This window comes from Pinus tabuliformis, chromosome 1_1 (assembly GCF_031772625.1).
Source record: "Pinus tabuliformis cultivar Carrire ecotype Pingquan chromosome 1_1, CPIR1, whole genome shotgun sequence".
In the NCBI taxonomy this organism is placed as follows: domain Eukaryota; kingdom Viridiplantae; phylum Streptophyta; class Pinopsida; order Pinales; family Pinaceae; genus Pinus; species Pinus tabuliformis.
Window position 1 is genome coordinate 337,846,681 of NC_142297.1, and position 19,633 is coordinate 337,866,313.

The window sequence follows — 19,633 nt, forward strand, 5'->3', positions numbered from 1 at the left end:
AACTAAAAATGGTTAAATAATAGCTTTTTTTATGAATTTCATGTCAAAAAAATAATAATAATCACTTTTTTCTTCAAAAAATAATGATTAACTTAAAAATTAATGCGAAAATCACATATTACAAATATTGAACGCATAACAACCTTAATTGAGTGTATATTCTTCTCATAAAATGTCAAAGTCAAAACATTACAAGTATAATTACTTAATAGTTACAAAAAATGAGCTTGATTTCCAAGCATAACTTAAATTTAATCAACAATGTCATGTAATCCAAACTCTTCGTCCTCTAGAGTTTCATCATTGTCTTCTTCCACAATATTTTATGCTTCTTTTTGCTCATTTTAATGGATCTTTGATGTCTGCGAATCTCCCAATGTATGTCTTTCCAAACATCCCATGTAATGATGCTTGGTGTTCCTTAGCCTTTTTTTCCACACGTGATTCACTAAAGTCCCCTTTCTTCAACCCAATTTCTTGCATTGCATCTAGAAGAAATTGAAGAGCATTAATTCTTTGCGGAATGAAATTGCACTGTATTGGATCTTTTTCAATTGCAATACAATTTCTTCCTTTTTGAAGGCAACATGCTAGTGTTGTACCTAATTATCAAGCACAAAAGAAATAATGACGTAAATTAGTACAATGACATATTAATTAAAAAATAACATATTGAAATTCAATTCCATATAATAAAATTTACTTGAGCTAGAAAATAAATCCAGAACCCAATCTCCTTCATTTGAACATATGTCTATAAGATAGTTAATCAATAATTGTGGTTTGTGATAAATGTTAACTATCCCTCCTTTTGCTTCTTTGTCTTCATATATTAGTTTTCTCACAGCAGCATCATAAGTCAGTATCTGGCTATGACTCTTTCCATCAACCCGATTAAAAATCATAGACATATAGCTATCATCTTTTGCCCAACTATCAATATGAATGAACTCACAATCATTTATAAATAGTTGATCTTCATGGTTAAGAATATTTGACTTTTGCCCGTAACATGAAATAGTAAAAGTTCAATTAACTTGTACATAAATGAATTTTTCGACATTAATCAAATATACATTTTAAATGTCTTACCATGTAAGCTGTATCCTTGAATTTGTTTTCCCCTTGAAGCTTGACAATATCATTGCCAATTGTGTGTCTGAATGAAATGTCACAAATGTCCATAATGGTGATGACGTGATTTCTACAAATCCCGCAACCACTTTACTAAGAGCTTGATAAGTATAAGGGTCACTATCATAGTCAATGATTGGAATGTTGAAACCATGGGTAATATCTACAATAACTAGGGCATAATCCCTTTTAGGCATGACTTTAGCAATGTTTTCACAGTCGCTTTGTATTACTCGATATTGAATAGTGTCTAGCCCATTCCAAATGAAATGAGGAAGAGTTGGATCAAGTTCAACATTCTTAATACGTTGCTTCCTCAGTCTTTCGATCTTTATTTTTTCAATAAAGGTTCTGAAGCTATCTCCTGCTCCATTATCATCCTTCTTCATCTTTTATAAAATAAACAAATATATGTGTAAGTTATAAATTAAAAATAGTACACACATGAATAAAAATGAATGTATAAATCAAGATACCTTTTAAAATGCAAGATAAAAAGCTTTTAATGTTGATGCAAAACTTGAATCTGGATAGTTTCATACAACATCATCCCAACTATTTTCATTCAACAATTTATCCATTTGTTCTTGAATTTTCGTGTAAACTTTGTGACTACATAGATAAAGTAACAAAAAGTTAATATAATGATATGTATAACAAATAATACCAAGAACAACATGTTTTATTTAAAAGAAAATTATAATCTAGAAATAAATTAAAATAATTCAAAAAAATTAATTTTGAAATTCCTCAGACATTTCCTCTAATGATAATTCCCCTGACCTCACACGAGATAATATTGTTTTGACAATTTTTTGATCTTTCACTCATTGCATTGCTCTCCAAGGTGTGATAGTCATATCTTCTGGAAGCTGTTTCATTTTAGGAGATGATTTACTGCTGCTACATATCAATGGCTTAGTCTTTTTGACCTTCTGGTTTTTAATGCCAATTTTTTCCCACATGCTAAAAATCTCATCAATCAACTTACAAACATCTCCAGTTCTAAATGCCAATTGGAAAATATTATCAACACCTCTGAATAAATCACTAATTTTGTTGCTTTTCCACCTTTTGAATTGGTTTTCTCTTCAATTTGATAGCCTATTTCCATACAACATTCCTTTCGGAAATCTGTAGTAACATTTATCCTATCCCCACCACATTTTTCTTGAAATTCACTATGAATAAATCTAACCCTTTGGATGAAAGTCATAGACATCCTATATTCATTATCTGAATTATGATTCCATGCCACTAACTTTTCTTCTGTATCTAATAAACCAGCATAAATGATACATTTCATTGTTTCAAAACGTGGGTTATTAGGATATTCCTCCATCAATTGTCTTTGAGCTTCTACGGAATGGTTCCCCCCAAGCACATAATAATTGTATTCAAAACATTTTGACTTATCAAATGCTTCTTTGTTGGGAACTTGAACTGGATCAATAAGAAGCACATAACTAACCACGTGAGCATATGGATTGTACCTCATCAATGTCTTCAGGTTGTGAACATGCAGATGATGTGGCTTTCTGACTTGATATTGACATTGTCCTTCACTTTCCTTATAGCTTTGTCTAACATTAAGCTGAAATGTATGACCACCTTCAATTAAGTTTCTCTTTGTCAAATTCTGTCAAATGGCATTTTGTTTTGTTTTGATATGCCATCCTCTAAATCAGCTCCTGGTGTAACGATTTCTCTACTTTCTTTTGAAGTTTCACTAGGTTCTTGACTATTGGTAATGACTACTTCAAAATCTTCAACTTTACTTTTCTTCATCATAACATTCTCAATACACTTATTCTTGGGCATTGTTACTTTTGGTCTTTTACGGCTCTTCTCAGTTCCAATGGCATCTTCAGTAATGACAATAGATGCTTCACTATCAGTTTCAACTTCATCGTCTTCAAAAGTAACTTGTCTACCCTTGCTATATTTATCCACTAGAGGTCTTTTTTCTGATCCTTTAGATGTAGTTTTGTAGCATCATCAATTACTACATTTTGCTTATTTTCCATATCTTCTTCTGGCACTGAGTAGAAACTGCTGACAGCTTTCGTGATATCATGCTCTATGAAATGAATGCTTCCCAACCTAATTGAACAACTTTCAATAAAATTCTGCCAAACAAAATATCATATGTTAATAAAAACAAAGTTAAAAAAATATAGCGAGACACTTTCAAGAACGCAAAATACAAATATAAATAAAAATACTTATGATGTTTTGTTTCATCTCATTTACGATTTGTTTACACAACTTTGTAGATACCTCTCTTGTGTAGATACCTCTCTTGTGTCATACAATGAATATGATAGTCGGTATTTAATCCTTTCATGTGACTTGGGAGCTTTTGTAAGTATGTAAAAAATTTCAGTGTCCGGTACCAAACACATATCTATGACTCTTCCCATCACCTCATAAATTCCATTATCATTTGGTATATCAATATATAGATATATATTCACATTTTGGCTTTATTTCTTTCACATACCAGATTCTTGATGGAAATTTCACCTCTTTTGAATTCTTCCAGTATGAAATCATCTTATTATTGTTTGAGGCACTTGAAAGATTGGTAGCCATGAGCTCAGGTGGAGTTTGTTCACCAATGTTTTTTGAAGATGCACCTTTAAGAGTCTTTGGTCTAGAAAGATTCACAGAAATCTTCTTTGATGTCATTTTCCTGAAAAATAGAAACACATAAATTAGTAAATAACAAAAACGTATTAACTTTAATCCACAACAAAAATGTATCATAAATTTTTAATTTGTATAATCAAATAATTGAAATTAAAAAAATATTAACACTAATAAATTCGCTTGCCACCACGAAAGCATGCGGGCCGTCGGGGTGGGTGGGCGGGTGAGGGAGCAGGCACGGGTGGGCAGGCGGGTGGGTGGCCATCGGGTGGGCGGGCGGGTGGCACCGTGTGGGTGGGTGGCCGCCGTGTCGGCGAGCGGGCTAGCGGGCGCGGGCGCTGGGTGGGCGAGCGGGTAGGTGGTTGCCAACTGGGTGGCGGGTGGGCGAGCGGGTGGTGGGTCGGCAGGCACTGTGTGGGCAGGCGAGTGGGCAAGTCAGCGCGGGCGCCGGGTGGGCAGGTGAGCGGGTGGGCAGGCTAGGGGGTGGGCGTCGAGTGGGCGGCTGGGCACTAAGTGGGCAGGCGGGTGGCTGGGCAGGCAAGAGGGGCAGGCGAGCAGGGGGTTGGGTGGGCACCGGGTGGGTGGTGGGGCAGGCGAGGGGGGCAAGGGGTGGGCGTCAAGCGGGCTGGTGGGCGGGGGGTGGGCAGGTGGGCGGGCGGGTGGGCGCTGGGTGGGCAGGTGGGTGGGCGGGCGAGTGGGGGTGTGGCTGGGTGGGCGAGCGGGTGAGCGGGCCACCAGGGTGGCACGGGGTGGGGTTCCGCCCCTCACCCCATGCCACCCCGGCACCCTACCTGTTCGCCCAGCGTGGTCTAGCGGGCCACTGGGGTGGCGCAGAGTGGGGCGTCGCCACCCACCCCATGCCACCCCGGCGGCGTCTGGCCCGCCCGTGGTGGCCGGTCGATTCCCGGAATCGCCCGGCCACCCCGAGCGGGCAGGAGGGCCACTGGGGTGGCACGGGCTGGGGTGCCGCCCCTCACCCCCCGACACCCCAACGACCCGCCTGCCCACCTGGGGTGGCCAGGCGATTCTCGGAATCAACTAGCCGCCTTGGGTGGGTGGACAGGCCACTGGGGTGGTGCAGGGTGGGGCACTGCTACCCACCCTGTGCCACCCCGGTGGCCCGCAAGCCCGTCCAAGGTGGCTGGGCGATTCCAAGATTCGTTCGGCCACCCCGGGCGGGCGGGTGGGCTGCCGGGGTGGTGCGTGGTGGGGGTGCCTAGCTTTAATGGGCCCACCATGCTCATGATGGACGTATTGGTTAATTTGGCTCACAAAAAGTATTAATTAAAAAAAAACTACTTCATTAAACTAATTTCATATGAAAATTTTCAAGGAAAAAAGTTTAATTGAACTTTTCATTGCGAGAATTCTTCGTTGAATATGTTGTTGATAGCGATGTAGCTGCTCCACAAATTCACTCCAAGTCTTTCAAAGAACCTCAAAAAACCTTGATGTAATGTGAGTAATAGTGATAATGGACTTTAGCATATAGGTGAAATTACGGAGATGTTTTATCGTACGGTGAATGTGGGATTAATTAGTTTTTAAAAAATTTAACATGTTAACTTTTTTACGGCGATGAAGGAAAATATGATAAAGTGAGGAGTGAATGTGGGATTAATTTGTTTTAGAATGTATTATAAAAAATAAAAAAAAAAAAAAAAAAAAAAAACATTCAATCGTTTAGTAGATATTATATACTTTGACTATTAAAATAATTTAGGTAGAAGTTGTAGTTTACAATTTTAACTTTAATGATTTATTTCATAAAAAAATTAGTTTACATTTTTCATTAAATTGTAGAATAAAATAATGAAGAGAAATAAATCTCACAAAATTTTAGGAGGGAAATATTTTCGTGAAACTTTTTGGGGGGGAATTTTTGGAGGGAAAATTTCATTCTCTAAGCTATATAATATCTTTAGGAGACTCTCCATTTGTATCATTCAACATCTTCTATTTGAAAGGAATGGATTGTCCTGATAGTGAAGTTTCGAGTTATACAACATCAACATCTTCATCGCATAGCAACTCTATTCATATGGATGAATATAGTGGGAAGTCTTCCACTATGAATAGAAAGTCAATTCTTCCACTTAGTCCTGATCCTAAGGACTATGAGAGCAGCACTGATGAAAGAGGGGATGGAGAATTTCAAATAAATAAAGAATCACAAATTCCACTTAGTCTGAATTCAAAGGACTATGAAAGCAGCAGTGATGATGAGCTTGATGACAAGTTTCAAAAGAATGGAGTGTCACAGTGTCCACTTAGTCCTAATTCTAAGGACTATGAGAGCAACAACGATGAAGAGCATGATGGTGAAGTTCAAAAGAATAGAGTGCCACAATGTCCACTTAGTCCTAATTCTAAAGATCATGAGAGTAGTGGTGTTGAAGAGCATGATGACGAATTTCAAAAGAATGGAGTGTCACGGTGTCCACTTATTCCTAATTCTAAGGAGTATGAGAGCAATAGTCATGAAGAGCGTGATACCGAATTTCAAAAGAATGGAGTGTCAAAGTGTCCACTTAGTCCTAATTCTAAGGACTACGAGAGTAGAAATGATGAAGAGCATGACGATGAATTTCAAAAGTATGGAGTGTCACAGTGTTCAGTTAGTCCTAATTCTAAGAACTATGAGGGCAGCAGTGATGAAGAGCAGGATGATGAATTTCAAAAGTATGGAGTGTCATGGTGTCCAATTAGTCTTAATTCTAAGGACCATGAGAGCAGCAGTCATGAAGAGCGGGATGATGAATTTCAAAAGAATGGAGTGTCACGGTGTCCACTTAGTCCTAATTCTAAGGACTATGAACACAATAGTGATGAAGAGCGTGATGATGAATTTCAAAAGAATGGAGTGCCAGAATGTCCTCTTAGTCCTAATTCTAAGGACTATGAGAGCAGCAGTGTTGAAGGAAAAGATGATGCACTTAGTCCTAATTCTAATGAGTACAAAGGTAGCAGTGATGAAGGATAGGATGATGCACTTAGTGCTAATTCTATGGACTATGAGAGCAACACTGAAAATTCACATGAGGAAGAATATCCAATAAACATCGAGTCAAATTTTCCATTGAGTCCTAATTCTAAGGACTATGACAGTAGCACTGAAGAAGGGGAAGATGAAGAATATCCTCCAAGTCAGTATTTGAAAAGCACAACTGATATTCCTCTTAATGATGATGAAAATCCTTATACAAATGATGATCCAATGATGGAGATGTTGCCAAGAAATATTGTATCGAGGAGTAGAAGCAGACCTTTTTATATAAATGCAAGATGTTCTAGTTATACAAGGGGCAGAGCATAATATTTGACGAGAAGAAGTTCTATCAGTGCACTCATTTCAAGTGAATGTTGCCAAAGAGATTGCTTGAAACATATGGATTTCAAATTTTCATTAGAGAGCAAGAAGAGATATTTGTCAATGAATAAAAGCATGTGAAATTCATATTTAGTTGGGTGCATGCAATCTACATTATCAAGTTATGATTATCATATTAAGACTTTATTTATCTGTAGAAAATCTTTCAAAATGTTTCATTCGATTGGGAATTTTCGTCTCTCAAGAATTCAAGAAAATTTGGAAAAGGATCCCACATTTTATTTAGAAGTACGCCATAAAAGACAGTTTGGGCCATTATCAAATACTGCAATGTCATGGATGAAAGATTTCTTTTCAAAGCATGGAGAGTGTATGCCAAATAGAGAGACAATACATATTCTAGATAATTTTTCAAGACAAGAAATCTACAACTTATACAAAGAATATGTAAAAGGTGCTGAGGGACATGGCCACTTTATTACAGATCAATATTTTGTGAAGGTATGGAAGAAAGAATTCAACAATGTCCATATTCCTAAGAAGACAAGGATGGGGATTTGCAGTACATGTGCTTCTCTTAAATAAAAAAGGGACAGATGTGAAGGGTCAAAAAGAGGTAAGCATTCATAACTTTAACTTTTAAAATTGTATATTCATCAAGTATGAAAACATATTCTTAATGGCTTTCTTTTATGTTGGGTAGATTCAATTGTCAAAGAACTTCAGGATCATTACGAACAACAAACAAACAAAAGGAAGAAGTTGTACAAGCATCGAAAGAAGTGTTATGATAATCAGAATAAATATTTGGGTTTGATAATTGATGGTATGGACCAGAAGAAAACACTTTTACCACATTTTGTTCGCACACCCAAAAATTTACAGGAGGAAAATTTTATGTAGTTTCACTTGGTCGGTTGTATGGTCTTCAATGGGAAAGTGTTTCCAAGGGTGTACTTCACAGCTCCAAATATTCATAATGATGCAAATCTAACCATAACCGTAATTCATGATGTGCTTTCTCATTGGTCTGGTAATCTTCCTGAAGTTTTGTATCTACAATTGGACAACACTTGCTGTTAAAACAAAAATTAGGTTGTTTTTGGATATCTAAACATGCTTGTTGAATTGAGAAATTTTCAAAAGGTAAAGGTTGGTTTCCTTCTTCTTGGGTACATTCATGACCATATTGATCAGATGTTCAGTCATTTTTCAATCACATTGAGGAGGAAGGAAGCTAGGAGCTTGCCATCACTAATTGAATGTATTAAGAAATCATACATTCCAGAGCCTACTTTTGATGTGTTGGAGGAAACTGTTGACATGTGAAGGTTTATTCTGGGATCATATGGTGAGGGGAAATGCATTGAACAACTTAATGCCATTAGCCTCCAACATCAATTTCATATCAAAAAATTGTTGGGAAACACTAATATGGGGCAACAAGTATTCAACTACTACAGAATGGGCACCATCATCAGGTTTGCAATTTTTGAATTTCATTCTAGATCATCCAATATTCGCATCAAAAATATTTTTATTACAATCAGTTGGTGAAGTTCATAATGCACGCAGACAAAATAGAGATATAAATTATTCTGATTTCCTGGAAGAAATTAAAAAATGTATTAGACATACATATGAGTACATTGACATTGCTGATTCAGTTTGGTTGGAGTCATTTTTCAATAATCAAAGTGATATCATTTCAACAACAAAAAATGAAGATATACCTTTGAAAAATCCATTTATTTGGCCACAAAATGTGCCGAATGAACATGAGGAAATAAACATGGTTGAACATCAACAATCTCAAGGTATTACTAATTCTTCACAGGAAGAGGAAAGAGAGATGTATATTGGTTCCAGAAGATCTCGTGCACAATGTGAAGCCATGGAAGACCTTTACAAGGGTTCAGTACAAGATATTAAGGAGGGTTGCATGATTGCAGTGCTAGCAGATGGATATCCCAATGGCTATCCATTTTGGGTTGCTAGATTAATAAAGGTCTTTTACAGAAAATGAGGATGTTACAAGTGTTGAAGTACATTGGTATGCCGCAAATACACACCCATTCAATGGTGTGTATAAGCCAGAGATGGTAGTTGACAAAAAAATGGCGGAAAGAGAAAAAGAAAGGGTACAAATATAAATCACTGCCACACAGACATATTAAAATTGCAGGATGTTGACATACTTGTTTATGACTTCAATTTAACAAAGAGAGGAACTCTTCGCTTCAAGATGATAGAGATTCTGAAAAGGTTGTTACCAGAAGGAACAATGTTGAGATGGGAGTTTGTTGAAACCAGTTGTAGATCTAGAAGAATTTTGAAACCTAAAATGATGGGCTTGCATGTGGACTCGGATGGAGCACTAGTTGATGAAAGAGAAGAATATGGAACATATTCATCGACATCCAGTCACTCATCTAAAGATGTGAATTCTGATGGTGTGCAAGAAAATATGAGTGATTTTGAATAATTGTTTAAGACAGTTTATATAACTGGTGTATGCATCGTATCCTGAAATAAAATTTATGATTTCCATATGGTGTTAGATGAGAAGTTATGAGGCATTTTTATGTTGTTGGATTATATGTCTTAATTAAGATAATTTTTATTGTTTAAAATATCTACAATGCAATATTAAATTAGAGATATAATATATGTTTTATTCAATATACAAAATAATGACTTTTGAATTCATTTAGTGATGTAATTTGTTCATAATATCATGGTTTTTTAATTTTATAGTTGAAAAAATTTCAATTTCTTTTGTATCTAGCATGTTATGGTCGAGAACATGTTGAATTTATACTTAGGAAAGAAAAATGATATTCTACCAAAAACATTAATGTGTTTTTTTCCTCATAAACAACTTTTTTTGGCACATAAAAATTTGGTTTTACTAGCATTTTTTAAACATTTTAAAGATTGACCCTAAAAAAAATCATCGTTCTAGTATCATCACTTTTTTGTTTTCAAGCTGTATTTTGCACAAAAATTTTGTTTTCACTGCCATTTTTAAAACATGTTCAAAATTGACCTTGAAAAACAAAAATCATTGCTCCAGTATACACACTTTTCGTTTTTAGCACTTTTTTTGATGTTTTTTCGGGGTTTTTTGGCCAAAGTTCCCGTTTCCAATTTTACATTGTTTTCTCCATGAGCTTTGACTTAACTAAACAAAGAGTGACTATTCCTGAATTGTTGCATTGGTAATGTTGAAATGTCCTACAATCTTTGCCTGTGACAAAATGCAATAGCCCTAATTGGACAACACTGGAACTAGCTCAATTCAGTGTTTAACTGCCATGATCAATTCCTTCATTTTCCCATAGAAGCTATGCTGCAATAGTCTCACATGGAGCGAGGGTTAATTTGCACATGGACATCTGTCTTTTGATAATGGAGGCAATGTCCTAGGTTCTCATCTAATATATGTTCCTAAGATATAATAAACTTATGGTGTATGTGTTATCATCATTCTTACTCCTTAGTTATATTATATGTGCTCCCTGTCTTTGTGCTCAGGGCTGAAATAAATAACTCTCCATTGAATTTCTATTACCATCATTCAGAAACTCTTTATTGATTGTTGCTCTATGAAATGCATCAGCTATGAGTTACTCATGATCCACTTTCTTGTTGTGTCAGCTAAATTTTTTATTTTTAATAAATTTTTGCCTTATACTATTTCTTATGACGAATGGCATATGATATGTAGGAAGCTTTTCACTCTATAGAAGATATTCATGGCCTTGTGTATGGTCAAGAAGATTCCTAAACCTCAAATAATAACAATCTGCTATTCAAAGTTGACAAATATATTTTGGATATTAGAAAGTCATTTGTATCATGCTTATGCATGGTACAAGCTCTATATCCTCCAGAAAGGCTACAATAAATACTTATCATAAAACGATTTGTAGCTGATGGCATCATCTAGATTGTTGGTTGCCATTGTGAAATGGGATGAGGGAAATGTGTAGAAAATCATATTCTAGAAACCATTTATCTTTGGATGGGAGTTTACCCATATTGCCCATGACGTAAATAGTTATAATTTCATGTTGACTAGATTTTTTGCACACCTTTAAGAAGGTATCACTATCGAATGGGGGCTAGAAATCTAAAATGTTATCTATTCAATTAGATATAGGATTACATTTGTCTAGATGGGAAGGTTGATATAGTTTGATCTTGTAGGAATTAATTATTGGAGAATATCCTATTGCAGAGGAAGCTTTGGGTTGAATGAAATTTCATGAACCTACTATAGAATATGTGAGCTAAATTATTTTTATTTTTAATATATTTTTGCCTTATACTCTTCCTTATGACACATGGCATATGATATGTAGGAAGCCTTTCACTCTATAGAAGATATTCATGGCCTTGTGTTGCACAAAAAATTGTCACCATGACTTTTTGCAATCCGTGTGAGTCTATCACCACTCATACATACCTCCTTTGCAAGTCTCGAGCCCCAATTCTTCATATCAAGCCTTGAAAATGAGAGAAAGTTATTAAAAATCTCTAAAACTTTGGTTTTTCAATTTCTCTTAGCATTACCTGTGGTCCCGCACCTACTGGTCATGTCCCATGCGAACCTGACCACTTTGTATCTGTGTAATGGGTGTGGACCCCTGTAAAAGTTTATTCTTAAAAACTCACTTTGAGTCATTTCTAAATGCTTCTAGAAGGAATATTAAGGTGGCAAGTTTGCTCCTTTAAGGTTCATGCATCCCATACCTTAAGGAGCTAACTCCTTGATGTGAGGAGATTATCCCTTTGAAGGATGATTTTATCCCTTCATAGGTGGACCTACAACTTCCTTCCTTTGCACTATAAAATGAAGCATTGGGTTGGTTGTAGAGAGGTTGAAAAGCTAAAGATTTTTGAGGTGAAATGCTACTCGAACTTAGTCTTCCTAATTTAGCTTTTGAGAGGAGAGATTACATACCTTTTGATCTCATTTGGAAGAGAGTGAGGCTTATCAAAGTAGAGGAGATTCCTGTTTGGACCCTGGGAAGAGCTTGTACAGCATCAAGGCACCAAGGTTCTAAAGTTATTCTATTTCAAACCTAATACAATCAAGTTTATTTTTCTCAATAAGCTATGTTTTATGGTTTATTTCATAGATTCCTTGATCACTATGATGAACATGATTTATTATATTAGCTATGAAGATGTTATTTGATGTGTGCTTGTTTGTGATTGCAGGTTGTCAAAAGGAAACTCTTTCAGACAGTTGGAGGATGGCTGCCACAAACTAGTGTTGGACTTAAGGTAGGGTCTAAAACACCTCTTTAGTTTTTATTAACGAATCGTAATATGTTTAGAGAAAGATAGATTTGCTTGTCCTGCTTGTTGCTAGATATCTATTGATACTAGGGAGATCGGCCTTGTCTGCAAGAACGATTTATCCGGCCAACAACTTGTGTATGGTCAAGAAGATTCCTAAACCTCAAATGACGACAATCTGATATTCAAAGTTAAAAAAGATATTTTGGATATTAGAAAGTCATTTGTATCATGCTTATGCATGGTACAAGCTCTATATCCTCCAGAAAAGCTACAATAAATACTTAGCATAGAAGGATTTGCAGCTAATGGCATCATCTAGATTGTTGGATGCCATTTTTATTATGCCCTATGATCACAAGCATGGGGCTCACCATTTTCAGCTGGAGAATGAGAAGGAAAGAAGTTCAAGAATGGCTAGTCTTCTAAGTTTTGGGATTTAGTTTGGATTCTAAAATGGATACCATAGAAGTGGTAAGTTATTTCAATGAAAAGGCTTAAGTTCATCTATCACTATTTGAGATGTTTGCATTTTTATAAGTTTTTCTAGTATAAGTATATATTTTATGCTTAGTTCAAAGAGTTTTCTTCCAATATGTCTAATAATATTATGTTTTTTGGGCAGTTGTCATGCTCAACACTTCTATCTGAAGTGGTAAGTAATAGGTACAGAGATCATTAAAGAGTTTATTTTTGAAATTAAGTCTTTCCTTGATGTTGCTAAGAAGTCAGAGAACACATATATTCTTCTAAGCACTTTTTATGCTTTTACGGGTTACCTCCCATATGTGTTTCCATATGTACCTTATACCTTGTTACCTCCCAATGTACCTTGTTACCTCCAAACTTGTAAGTAAATTGTTACCTTCCATATGAAGAATTATCAGCCACTGAGATAGAATTCAATGTTTCACCTACCAAAGGTCCCAATGTTCAATCAAAAGCAGTACCCATAGCAACAAATCCACCTCATATCCTAGATCTTCTTGGTTATTTGATAGGTTTAGGCAATGCACTTGTCCCTAGAGATTAGTGATCAGTAGGCTCTGGGTGGGTATTAGATAGTCAATTCCATTTCATTTTGTAAATAAAAAATGGAAAAAATTGGCTTTATTGTTGTTAGATGTGAATTATATTTACTATGATAAGCGTCAACCTTATTAAAGAAACTTGTGATATTTGGTTAATGATTTTTGCAGGCCTCCATTGCTTTTTTTACTTGCAACATCAGTATGGCAAGGCCTTCAGATCAATGGGAAGCTTATATGGCGCGATGGTCAATTTTTTTACAGCTTGAAGCTTTAGAATAACTCTTTTGGTCTTGCAGCTGCTGGACCTCTACAGGTACAGTTCATAAAATGTGAAAATAGTTGAGATATTAGTTCTATTTACTGTAAATATTGCTAGTTTAATAGGATGTAGATGCACATCTATTTTGAGTCCTTTTCCTAAGTTTCGTTCCTAGTAAATTAGGTGCCACCATTGTAGCCTGGTAGCTTAGCACACACACTGCTACCAATGGTACTATTTCAAAACATATCTCCTGGACTGGAAAACGCTCTTTTGTAGGTGGAAGTAAAAAATAATCAACAACTTGTTTGGTATTTTAATGATAATATTTCATTTGAAGTTTTCTTCACTGAGGATGGCAGGATGGAGCATGCAACATTTGTAGACGTAATAATGAATGATAGGATCTGAATTTTAAGCTTTGGAAGTTTTCTTCATTGAGGATGGCAAGATGGAGCGTGTAATGTTTTTGGAGGTAATAATGAATGCTAGGACCATTCCCTCTCTGCCACTCTGCCTGCGCCTTCAACTCCATTGGATTTTTAGGACTTTTGGGTCAGAAGGACTGGGTAGGATGGACAAGTCCAAGAGATCAAAAGGGGAAGAGGAAGAGCACATAGACGGTGAGCTTGTTCTCTCCATTGAAAAGCTGCAGGAAATCTAGGATGATCTCTAGAGGGTAAGTTCTCATGCACTCTGAAAACTGTTTTTTGGGGTTATTTTATTTTATTTATTTATTTTTAAACTGGTTTTTTTCTTATCATTTTTTAAAAAAAATTTCCCATTCCTTCCACTATGTATTATTTTTTTGATTTATTGGTGCATCTGTGGATTGATTGAATTTCTTAAGCAAGAGGTGAGAAATACAATTGCATAGCCTGCCTTATAGACAAGTAGGCAAACTCCAAACTCGGATTTGGAAACCATCTACACTCCCTACCACGGTCAAGTTTTGAAGTTTTCATGTATTAAATTTACATGAATGACATCATCAATCATGCAAAGACCAGCATCACGAGGATGACATATTCTGGATGCCGTGTTGGGCAGATGAGTTATTCTTTTTGAGATTGAAGTGTTTAATCATAAATGTGATTTCTTTAGTATTTGTGACTGTTCAAAAACCTTTACTTTTATCATGGGACCCACTAACCCTTTAGCATAATCTTGTAAGCAACTTTCTTTCTTAATGGACTTTTACCATGTGAATTTAGGTATGACATGTCGCTTTATACTTCGGAAGGAAAATCTAGTGTGGTTATATGAAAATCTTGTCTATGTGGTATACTATTTAATTATTATTAATAATAAGGTAATCTTGCATTGAATTTAGGTATCACATGTAGCTCTATACTCCGAAGGAAATATATGTGTCATATATTTTTTAATTATTATTAATAATGAGGTTTTTTTTTGTAACATAATAATAAGTTTGTTTATGTAAGATAGCTTTTGGTAGTCTTGTCAATAAATGTTTTTATTTTTTATTTTTTATTTTTAACTTTTTTAGAATATATTTCAATAGAATCACTCGATTCATTATTTTCCTAGAAATTTATTTTTGTGGTTAATATTATTAAAAATGTATATAATTTTTGATACACGTGGTTAATATTATTAAAAATGTATATAGTTTTTTCTAGTGTCAAGTGCTTTCATGTAATTATAGTAGTTGTGATGAATCTCTCAAATCAATTGTGATGAATCTTTCATACTACTTTATAAACCATTAATTTGAACTTAAGTTGGGGTGGTGAAGAACCTATGGCCTGCCTCCTTATATTTTTTTTCAAGTTGAAAAGAGGTTTCATAAATCCTTTTCTTTGATCCCCTATGATTTTGTTTTTTAGGAAGGAGTTTGAGATTGTAAGTGTTGTAGTCATTTTTAAAATTTCATGAATAAAGCTAGCCTTGATGATCTCATCCACAAATTAAGGCATTGTGTTATGTAAACTTATCTATGATTTGAAATTATTAGCACAAGACACCATTAAAATCATGTCAATAGTTGGCATCTTTAATATACAAGTCTCAATAAAATCTATTCACATGTTGGAAGTAAATCCAAGGATTATAGAAAGACAAAAGTGATGGGATGGATGATAAAATTCATGTATACATTGCAAAGAAAAGGTTGCAAGATATTTCAAAGATTAACAAGGTGTCACAATCATAAGATAACCTTGCACTTGTTGAACCACACATGGTATGTTGAAGGAGAATGGTAGTTTTAAAACCCATTGGAAAGGCCTCCATGTACCACTCATAAATTGTTATGCTCTTGACCTGCGAGAAATTCCAGAATACGAAATATGCAAAGAAATACAACCCAGAACATAGAAAAAAATGAGAAAAACAACTAGTATTTTATTATTAAGAGATGAAAGCAATGTTCACTTGCCTCTTCGAGGGGGGAACCTCCAACATAGCAGATCTTAATTACAAAATAAGACTCGATATATCTCAATGGGGAGTCTCTATCCTTTATACAGGATTCATAAATACAATACCATGGGTCATTACCATGGTTCTCTCAGTACCATCTATCTAATACCATGGCCCGTTTGCAACTAACTGTGGTCCCTTTCTTAAATGCAGGTCAACCACTTAAAATTATTAATACGAGCTTTATTGACTCTTTGACTAACTATAACTATGACTCGAACCTATTACATAAATAAAGGGGTTAGGGTTAGACTGTAACATAAATCCCAATGAGGTTTCTTGCAATCCTTATACAATGGTTGGAAAAGTAATTAGTGATGACTTGATTTTCAACCAAAATAAATAAAAAAGGGGAATTTATCTAAATGCCAAGGGAGTATTAATCCCAACTAATTATGTCCAATGGAAGTTCAAGTTCATGGTTTGAAAATATCATCTAGAAAGTTATTATTCATGGAATTCCATTAAAATTTACAAGCATAGAACTTGCAAAAATTTTGATGCCCCATTTCAAATATCAAGCATTAGCCGCTACCCCAAAGTTGTAAAATATTCACATATGCTTGTTTTTCTACTTTCATTTTACATTTTGAATTAGTTGTAGGATTAATAAAATTTCCTATGGCTTCCAAAGAAATATGTTGTTCCTTCTAAAACCCATTTCTCACAACCCTAAAGATGAGAGCCTAATTCACCATGAACTATATATTTTCACAACCTACGTTACTAGGGAAACACCATACAAGATTTTCAATGTAACGTTTGGAAAATTCTAGGATGCTTGTGATTGAATTCTCGCCTAGGATTGTGTCTCTCTATGTGCCAAAATTGATAATCCTTCTCAGCAAGCCATGATGTCCCTTGATTATTCTTGAATTACTTTTCCTTTAACTACTACATTTATTTATCATATGTCAATACTATATAAGAATGTTGCACACTTGGACAATGAAAATCCTTCATCGCAATATTTAAAACCATAAAAAAAAATTCAACTAAAACACCTATTGCCTCATTGCCTCCGAAAACGAGTCCCTGTTCTTGAAATTATCTTTCCTTTCACAACTTTTTCCTTTCCAAATCCTTCTAGAGAAGCAATTTTGGTGATTTCTCTCATACTAGAATATGATGATGATGATACTGTAGATGAAGCTACCTTGGGAATGATGGAAAATATTTTTTGCTAACTCCCCAGTTAAAAACACACTATGAGAAACATAAATACCATGCTTATATACATGTTAGGGATTTATTTAGTAGATAAATATAGTGTATAAACACTACCTCTTGGATTTATATCTTGAGCATATCATATTATCCTTAATAGTGGAAGTACTGTTTCTTGAATATATTACTTAAAAAATGAAATTGCAATGGACACTAATGGTGAGGATACTATAAAAACATTATAGAGTATCTTAAGAAATCCTACTTGGCTTATAGGGCTCTACTAACATGCAAATATTTTATGATTGGATCATTGCTTTCTATTTAGTCTAAGAAGTTTATGATTAAGAGCTTTCCAAGATCTATAAAACCACAAAGTTAAAATAAATTATTCATGAAGATCACAAAGTATGCTACCCTAATTGAGAATATAGATTGTTCACTTTATCTCTTAGCAAATGCAAAGATGTATGTCAATCTGGTTGCTAGAGACAAATCCCTAATTCATAGATCTAATTATAACTAGAATTGTGATACCTTCTCCATAAATTTCTAAAGAATCTTAACTATGCCTTAAAAATGTATCTCCAAGCATTAATGTTGTACAAGACATTACTTATTGATTTTGGGCTTGGGATGAGAGAGATAAAAGAGAGATTGACCATTCTCAAAGTAAGCACTCACGTTTCCATACATAATGTCCCTTTTCTAGCTCGCACCATGTACCAATTTTTTCTAATAATATTATAAAGCTTGCCCTATGCATAAATATGGCATATATCAAAAGGTATAATGGACCAATGAGTTAGGAAAGCTTCCATAGGGCATATATTGGAAAGTATAGGAAATAAATGGATAAAATTTTTACCTCATGTAACATGAATATCTTACCTTTATCTCCTCAAATTTTCACTGTCTAAAACATCACAAAATGGGAAAATGACGCATTCACTTCCTAAACCAAATTTTTGCTCCACTTTTAAAATGTCAATAGTATTCCCTAGGTTCTTTTGCACACTTTGAATCTCTTTGAGTGTTAGGGTCCCACCCTAACCCCCTTATTTATGTCATGGGATCACGTCATAGTCAAGAGTCAATAAAGCCCATATTAATATTTGTAAGTGGTTAACCCGCAATTAATGACAGGACCACAGTTAGTTGCAAATGGGCCATAGTATTAGATAGATGGTATTAATAAAACCCACGGTCTTGGCCCGTGGTACTGCATGTATGAGTCATATATAAAGGATAGAGACTCGCTGCGAGGAGCATTGTGTCTTATTTTGTATTCAAGCTCTGCTCTATTGGAGGTTGCCCCCTCGAAGAGGCAAGTGAACATTACTCTCTGAATAATAAAATCATTGCTATTCTGTGTTCTGGGTATCTTTTCTTCGCATATTCTGTATTTGGGTATCATTTTGCAGGTTAAGAGCATAACAAGTTGTATCAGAGCACTTTCCAGGGCCGGTGGGATCTCCAATTCTTAGCAAAAAAAAAATTCGGCTAGAGACGTGTTCCTGCGTCTTTAAACCACGGGATCTGTCGTTGAATGCATAAACCTGCGAATTTGGGGAGGCATGCATGCAGGAAATACAAGAGTTGGTCACGTCTGTTAGACTCCCTTGTAACCCCTGTGGGTACCCCTTCGAGTAGTAGCGCATTAGACAGAACCGCGCACGGACTGTCTTCCACGTACCCTCTGGGTATATCGAAAGCCCCCTAGACTCCCTTGAAACCTCGCCATAGATAAACCGTCGGCCGTCTTGTGGCTACAGTACACCGAGAACAACACTCGGAGAGATTACTTGCCCGTACGATAGGGAATTCAGGTTGTACGGCTAAGGGTATGGTCGGTCCTCCTTAGTTAGAGCCCTGAAACATTGGGCCGAGTACTACTGCCAGACCCTTATGTATATTGCGATCTGTAGCACCTGACACTCCTCACCACCATAGTTTCCTTTTCTATCGGGGGATCACACATCATCTATTCCCGATCCACGGGTGTAAAGAGGTGCAACAGCAGCAGACATCAGATCCATCAGATCCACCGCAGTAGTTGTTCCGCCATTCAGATCTCTCAGACCCACCAGATCAGAGTTGTTGTGAAGGGTTACTATATCGGGGTATACTTTTCGTAGGACTTTTGGCAGCATTGACATTTTGAGGATTTGGCGACTGCAGTATTGATCAAGAAGGAGTAAAACTCCGTCAGGAGTTTTCAAAAAAAAAAAAGTGTGAGATCTTCCGGGGCGCTTATTGGTGATCTAGCCCATCAGAATCAGGACGACGAGCTGAGGAAGGTGG